The sequence below is a fragment of the Branchiostoma belcheri genome, unplaced genomic scaffold (genome assembly GCF_001625305.1).
Source record: "Branchiostoma belcheri isolate BF01 breed outbred unplaced genomic scaffold, Haploidv18h27 scaffold34, whole genome shotgun sequence".
Taxonomy (NCBI): domain Eukaryota; kingdom Metazoa; phylum Chordata; class Leptocardii; order Amphioxiformes; family Branchiostomatidae; genus Branchiostoma; species Branchiostoma belcheri.
The window spans coordinates 2,446,586-2,454,428 of NW_017803954.1; positions in this window are offsets into that span (position 1 = coordinate 2,446,586).

Below are 7,843 nucleotides of genomic sequence, written 5' to 3' on the forward strand. Positions count from 1 at the left end.
GAATCTGGAACTCCACAGCTAGCTGTATTTGACACTTAGCATTGATGGATTCTCAATTTATCAAGGAGGTAAACCTCCTTTGTGATATAGATCCATTCGGTGAATTTCAGTCCCTCCAAATTTCTGGCTTCATTCATCACGAAAGGGATTACATGTATAAAGTACACTGCAACAACCAGTGATGTTACTTCTTCCGGATCAGTTGTATTCAAAGGTCTTAAGAGTCATTAACCTGGTGCAATTTCTACAAGAATTGCTATATGGAGCTGTTGTTTGGTAAGGCTCCTACCTGCTGACTTTTCTTTTGAAATTTGGGTGCACAAGATATGCACAAAACAAAACTATAGTTCCACAATCTCATACCTTCGCCTTTATGACTCAGAAATTATATATTAATCCCCGTGATTATGCCCTGTACAAATATAACCTTCCTAGCGAAGGTAAGAAGAAACCAAACTTGCGTGCTGAGCTTTGTCCTGCTCTTCATTCTAATACTGTTTGGCGTTTCCAGACTTGGTCGTGTTCATCCTCATAACAAAAGAACAGATATGTCACTGTGTATTAAGTGCTTAGAAAGGAGCTCCTGTTGTGTTATCTTGGAATTATTTCATATCTGTTGATCATATTCTACATTAAAGGACAGTCTTATCTTAACAAAGAATGCCATTCTAGCATTTTCTCATAAATTATGCAAATGCAGTCGTTATTTGTATAGGTTATGTTCACCTTTACTAAACTTCCAAATACCCCAAGCATGAAATTCCAGGCAGTTACCACTTTGGAATTATTACATTTTTTCATTGATTATGCAAATTAGGTCTTCACTTGCATAATTAATATCTGCCTGTGTTTCTCTTGTTCTTAATTACATATATCACGAGCTTAAATGGTCCTATCATGGAATGCTTGATTTATAGAATTTCCTCGTAAATTATGCAAATTACATCATATTTGCATAATTGTAATATCATTATGTCAAGCATCACTTAAGCTACGTACATACCAAAAATCATGACCATCCATCAATCGGTTCTTGAGTTATCCTTCTTTAAACATTTTTAAATAAACACCCCTACAGTTCCAGAGCAAGCAGCTAGGGGACTTCATCCCCAGCACAAGAGCTACCTACCATCTAAATTTCGTGTTCCTAGCATGTCCAGATCATGAGATATCTAAACATGAAGTTCTGCTGCAGTACCATGACAAGCCGCCAGGTGGCCCAAAATCTGATCATTTTGAAGTCTCATCAAGACCTACCCACCTACCAAATATCAAGACAATCCATCAAGGCCTTCTCAAGTTATCGTGTCTACGGACACACACACACACACACACACACACATACACGAACGCCTCTGAAAACATAACCTTCTTAGCGAAGGTAACAATAATACCACTGCAGAGTTAATACCACTGCAGCATTTACTGCACATATTTTTAAATCAAAGTAACAGTACAAACAAAGAGGTTATCTTTCTACGATCTCCTTGTTGTTACTAGTAGCAGCTAGAAGGTTCAATTTCTTTTGAACCTCCTTGCTTGTAGAAAATGTAGTTGAACTTCAAGACTGTAATACAATTACCAGTATAGAATTACGCTCCAAGGAAGTAGTTGCAGCACTGACAGCAACAAAAGGCAGAACTTTTATATTCAGTAAAATTACTCCTGTTCTGTTCACATGAAAGGAAATGCCACTCAAACCAAGGAGCTTTCATCGAAAGCTCCTTGCTCAAACTGAACTTTATGTTGTGGGACTAATAATAGTACACTTGACACATATAAGGATTTCAAGTGACTTGTAGACTACTCTCTAGAGGGTCTGCATGCCTATTTAAATTCCGGGAGGCATAGCGAGCTATTCTAGTTCAAAAATAGTCAGCAAGCTCTAATTGAAGTTAAGCTTTGTTGGTAAATCATTTGTGAAGCATAACTTAGTAGTCACTTTAATTGTACATATCACTAACAAGTTATTTGTTATCCTAAATTCATTGGTAAACGTCACTAACTCTTCAGGTGATAAGCTCTGTCAGGAAATTCTTAGTGAAGCACAATGCGAACTCATTTTGGTCATTTTGCTTTAATTCCATGTACATGAATGTACCATGTTATTTGCTGCCCTGAAAGTTAAGTATTATTGAAAAATTGTTGAATGCCAGACTGACAGAAAATCAGAGCATGCCATCCATGCCAAAGCAAGGTGCGCAGACTTGCCAGACAACAGTTTTGCCAGACAGTCCTCCTTAATTAATCGTTTACCGTTAAGCATTGGTTCGCGAAACAAGGCAGGTTTTTGGTCATTTTGCCGCGTGGGTGCAAGGCGCTGCCCTGAAGTGAAATACACAGCTTGTACAGCTTTAATAGTTGTTATCTTTATCTGTCAATATTAAAGCTCATGTTGCGCGGGGTTTTGGTCAGACAAACTATTTACCAAAGGTATGTGCGTTTGCATGGAACTAGTACCCCACCCGTTACCGTAAATTTGCCCTGGGGCTGTGTTGCTTGCCATATGGAAACGGTCTGGCATCTAGGTAAAAGTTATGTAGTCTAGCAAGCGGTCGTGAGTTCGCCATGTGGTCAGTGCGTTTTGAGGGAAGATTATTAGGTGCCACCATGCGAACTCACTACAGGCAGCTGACTGACTGTCTACGGCCTGGGGTGACCTACATAATTTTTTCCAGCGTGTAGGATTCCGCCTCATCACCGAAACCATCGTAAATTATCTCCACAAATAGGCAGAACAGAAACAAAATTTACCTTACTTAAGATTGGCAAGTTCCAGGACTGTCTTGTTGGTGAAACTGGTGTGAATGGTGGCTTGATGGGACGATCATGTGAGACTGGAACTTCCAGCTGCCAGCCGCCGTTACACCATGACCCTGTACGAATGTGACCCCGACTCTAATTTCGTTGTGATGGATGTATCACTCCGCGGCTGGGTTCGGTTACCCCAAGGAGCTTCCATCTGACACCGGAAGCTCCTTGGTTACCCGGGGACTCGGGATGCCGATCATTGTGCATACGGAAACAGATACTGTCAGTGTGCTAGATCATACCAAGGAGGTTTAAACCTCCTTGGAGGTTTAAACCTCCTTGATCATACAAGTCATACTATTGAAATGGTATTGATGGTACTTCTACTAAGTTCTAGGAATTTGTTCCAATTGCACCGGGCAATATAATTGCAGGTAACGTTAAAAACAACATGTATGAAAAGAGGAAATACAATGGTATGTGGGACTACGTCTAACATACATGGTATTAGTTTTGGTGGGTTTGACTTTTTCTTTTGAGGCAATGTAAGACGAATTTACCCACTTCTTCTATATTGTGTGGGTTTTAGTAGTAAAATTGTTTTCTCGTGGAATAAGGGAGCATTTTGGACACGGTGGTATAAAATAATTGTTTTCTGATACATGTATCGTCATAAAATGAACAATTAAAGATGAAATGCTTTTCGTCTTCCACTGCATTTGAGGAGCAATATTTACAAATCCCCGCCGACACAGGTAGTTTCATATACCTCATTGATTTTTATATGTGCTGAATACAGTCACAGTATGTGTAAGCTTACACATAAGAGTATGTCCTAAACGATATACTGGTCTGTGCTTCAATCAATTGTCAGAAATGTAATTTGTTGTGAAGTTTATGTGAACGTTAACGTTGTGTGGTTCATTGTGTGGTCCGACAGTGACATTACATACATTGTATGGCCGTGCAATTTCAATCACATCACATAAGAAATAATGTCGTCTACTAACGCGTCTTCTGATCATTGGTCTGTAAAAGGTCACGGTAAAAGGGCAAATAATTGGTCCACGGTTAGTGGACTACCGCATTGGTCTACCGCATCCTTCCGACATCGATCCAAGAGGTCCGACTTTTGAAGGAGTGTTTGCCCACCATTGGCGAGACGGACCCTTCTTGACCATCTTGTTTTAGCCCCCACCACGCCTTTCTACGGGAATACGGATCGTAGAATTCGGCAAAATTTGGTACAATTGGCCAAGGGACTCCGGCCACGGGGAGGTAGTTTCTTTCCCTCCGAACTGCGCGGCCAAGCATACCTAATCTTTTGGTCAGAACGTAGGTACCTAACGGCTTATTAAAAATTGCCAATTTTTAAGTGCAAGAGTATAACATAGATTTAATGTAAATTTTATTTTGGGCATAAAATTGGTCCTAGCATAATGTTTTGAGCATCTATCTTACCAGAAAGCCTCAGGATTATCTAGACAATACTTGTATTTAGATCATACGTTATACTGTTGCACTTAAAAATAGGCAAAAAATTAGCGCCGCCGCATCAGAAGTCTGCGAAGGAGGCTAGGAGCGACGGCAGACGGATCGCCAGACGGGCGGGCGGGCGAACCAGACTTCAGACATGACATTCTGCTAAATGACATTTTGCTAAATGTCGCTAGATGTCACTGTTGATCCTTGCATAAATGCTTCCCTGAATGATTGTGTACTTTTCATTACCTTCTAGATCATAATTATGTTATGGTTATGGTTATATGACAAAATTAAGGACGGTATTTTGTGTTTTTGTATGCCCAAGAAACATTTTTACAATTGAGGTAATCATGGAGTTACAAGGGAGTCTCCCTTCTAACTCCATGAAGTACTAGTAATCGACAAGATGAATCAATTGCATAAATTATGTTAATGATTGAACGCTTGTTATAAGACTTGATCCATACTTAGGCCATGTTGATTTGATTATATGGATGACATCCGCGCGCGCATGAATTTTCGGCCGTTTCCAAAAAAAAAAAAGTTTTCAACCATACTGTAAATCGTACAAAACAGTTGCAAAATGAGCAAAAATATACCGTAAGTTACAAAAAAAATAAGTAAAAACTATACCAATGTCGTAGAATGCCGAAATCAAACGAAAAAAGACGAAATTGTAAAGAAATGAACTTGAAGACTAGATTATTCGCCAAACCATATTCTGTGCCATTTGCTCAACCCTCATGACCACGTAGATTTCATAATGAAAATAACTTTTTTTTTTTGCAAAACTTTTTTTTTATTCGCACGCGCGCATCAGTTTTGGGGTTACCGGAGGATGTCATCCATATAATCAAATCAATATGGCCTTACATGACTGAAGTGTTCTGTAAATATGTACTTTATTAAACAATACTTGTGTATGTAAAAAAATAACGTTTGTCAATGGTTACGTCTTTCCTTTTAGGCCTTTCTTACTGTAGGATGGTTTATCTGATGCCAATAATTATGGGCAAACACTTATTGAGTTGTTATATTTCGCCGCTCCTTCTAGAGGCCAAGGCCAGCTTTTTTAAGCTTGTTTCGTAAATTTTTCGTAAACAACAAGATACGGGTATACCGTGTAAGTGATAACGAACGAGTATGAGGAATTTCTGACCATGAAAGATTTTCATTGTATGATTGTGTGTAGATATAACGTTAGCCCTTTTGTGAGTAAGTTTGGGTGGCTCTGAAAAGGGCTGGACTGCTGGGAGACCGTATTCAGTCCGTTTCCAGAACAGAAATTTCATCAGCACTCGGTTTCCAGTGCTGATGTCAGCTTTTCCAGTGCTGACTCAGCACTGGAAGCCCAGCCAGTTCTGCACTGGAGCTACTTCCTGCACGGGAACCAAGAGCTGAGAAAGTAGAGCGTGGTTTTCGTAGTTTCGCTTTGATATCAAAACATTATTAAAACGTAAATATGATGTATCAGGAACATCGTAGACCTTCAAACACGCTTTAAACATCTCTCCGTGTACCTTACTCATATATGTAATACTCACATTATAGCCACATAAAATAACGATTTGTCCCCCAATAAATGACAGCCATAAAAAGAGTCTTCTAGCGACCTTGGCTGTTATTGCAGCATAACTATTTTTCATCTTACGGACCTGATTAACTTAGTTGAAGTTAGTTGATTGCGTCAGTCTTTGTATAGAAAATACGAAGAAAGCCTTAAATCGGCAATTTTCTTGCTCCTTGTCGTCTGATGTCCGATTGCGCAATGTACTCAAAGAATTCTGGGTATTAAAAAGCGCCATTATGACGTAAAACAATGTAATTACAGAATTAAGTCTTCATTTGCGTGATTTGCATTTAATCATGTTCATCTCTGTCTAGGCTACCTACATACCAAGAATGATGAAAATATGTTGTTCCTTTCTGGACTTATCCACTTTAAAAGATTCCGTCAGGAACTCCCCTGCAGTTGCATAACAAGCTGCTAGGGGGACAGAAACCACACGATTTAATCTTCACCAAAAAGTCAAAACCATAGCATGTTCAGAGCAAAAGGCACAGAAAGAATTTCTGCTGCAGTACCAAAAACAATACCTCCAATGGAGGTAAAAATTACAAAAACTATATAACTAGTTTTATGCTTTGTCACTATTGACCATGCATGGACAAAGCATGGTGTTTTCAAGAATCTGATCAGATCAGAAGAATCAGTTTGTTTAATTCCTTCATTATGGGTGAGTGTGAGCTGAGTCTGTTTGTTCCATGTATGAACAGTAATCTCCATTTTTGTGTGGTTCTCAGTGCAGCATCAAGAAGAATGAGCCTGTGAACCTGAATTTCATGACAAACAGTCCATCCAAAATCACTCTGACCATAACTGACAGACATTTGGGTTGCTATTTTCAACTGTACCACAGTATTCATCTTCAAAAGAAGCATTTTTCTATTTCAACACCAACAACAGCGAGTTCATAATAGTGTCTGTCAAAAATATACAAAGTCACTAGACTTATGGTTTATTTGCAAAAATGAAATACGTATATTGTCCTGCCAAACCCCCGCCCCACCCAAATCCTCTCTCTCTCTACCAGGGAGTATTTGTATGTTCATTCCACAGCTTCAGAAAGTCCTGCTGTTCCACTCAGTCATAAATTTTGACAGGTTTGGGGGCCACCTGGGTTCCACAGTTAGACTCTGCAAACAGAATTTTCCTCTCAGGATGGATTTGAAGATGATATCAAACAACTCGAACTGTTCATAATTAGCCAATCTTTAGGCATGGACCATTACTCCCTACCACCTGTTCCCCAGTAGAGGCTACTGTAAACAGTTACAAAAGTTTTCTGTCAACTAGATTGTTTACTTTCCACTTGAAATTAGAAGCAGCCATTGTTGAGTCTGCACACCTAATCATTAGAAAAGCTGCAATGTATAAACAAGACTGTTGCTCTGGGCAGCAGCTGGAAGTGGGTCAGAGTGTTTCTGGCTAAGCAAGTCTAGCCTGGTATCCAGTCTATTGTGGTTGGGACAGGCTATTTTCAGGGCTCTAATAGTTTTCCCCTGCCTGTGCAGCTCAACCGGCCGCCCGGTGTGCTGCACTGCCCGTGTGTTTCACCTGTAGGAGCATTTGTATGCCAGGAATTGAGTTGTGCAAAACCATCCTGATTTTCGCTCTGCAATGCTCGAAAGAATCATGACTTTTTCGGGCATTGCATAGCAAAAATCCAGATGGAACCCGCACCAACTGCAATAGACTGGTATTATAGTATAGAACTTGTGAGGTTTCCACCAGCACACATTTACAAGACTCAACATTTTGCCATTCCTGCATTAGATTTTTAGATATGGAGAATTCCATCTGGCATTAGGAATAAAAAGGAAACACTGATGATAAATACTAAATCCAAATCCACATGTTTCCTGTCTTGCTATTGGTTGTCAGCTGTCAATACTTCAGTATAAGCCACTATGAAAACTGACACGTGTAGTAACATCAGGTCTGTACTTTCAAAGGATAATTCTATAATCTACAGAGTGACATGATTTTGTCCTTAGGACTCCCCTTCAAAATTTTAACAAAAACAGGCATTCCAGGAGTAGTCAA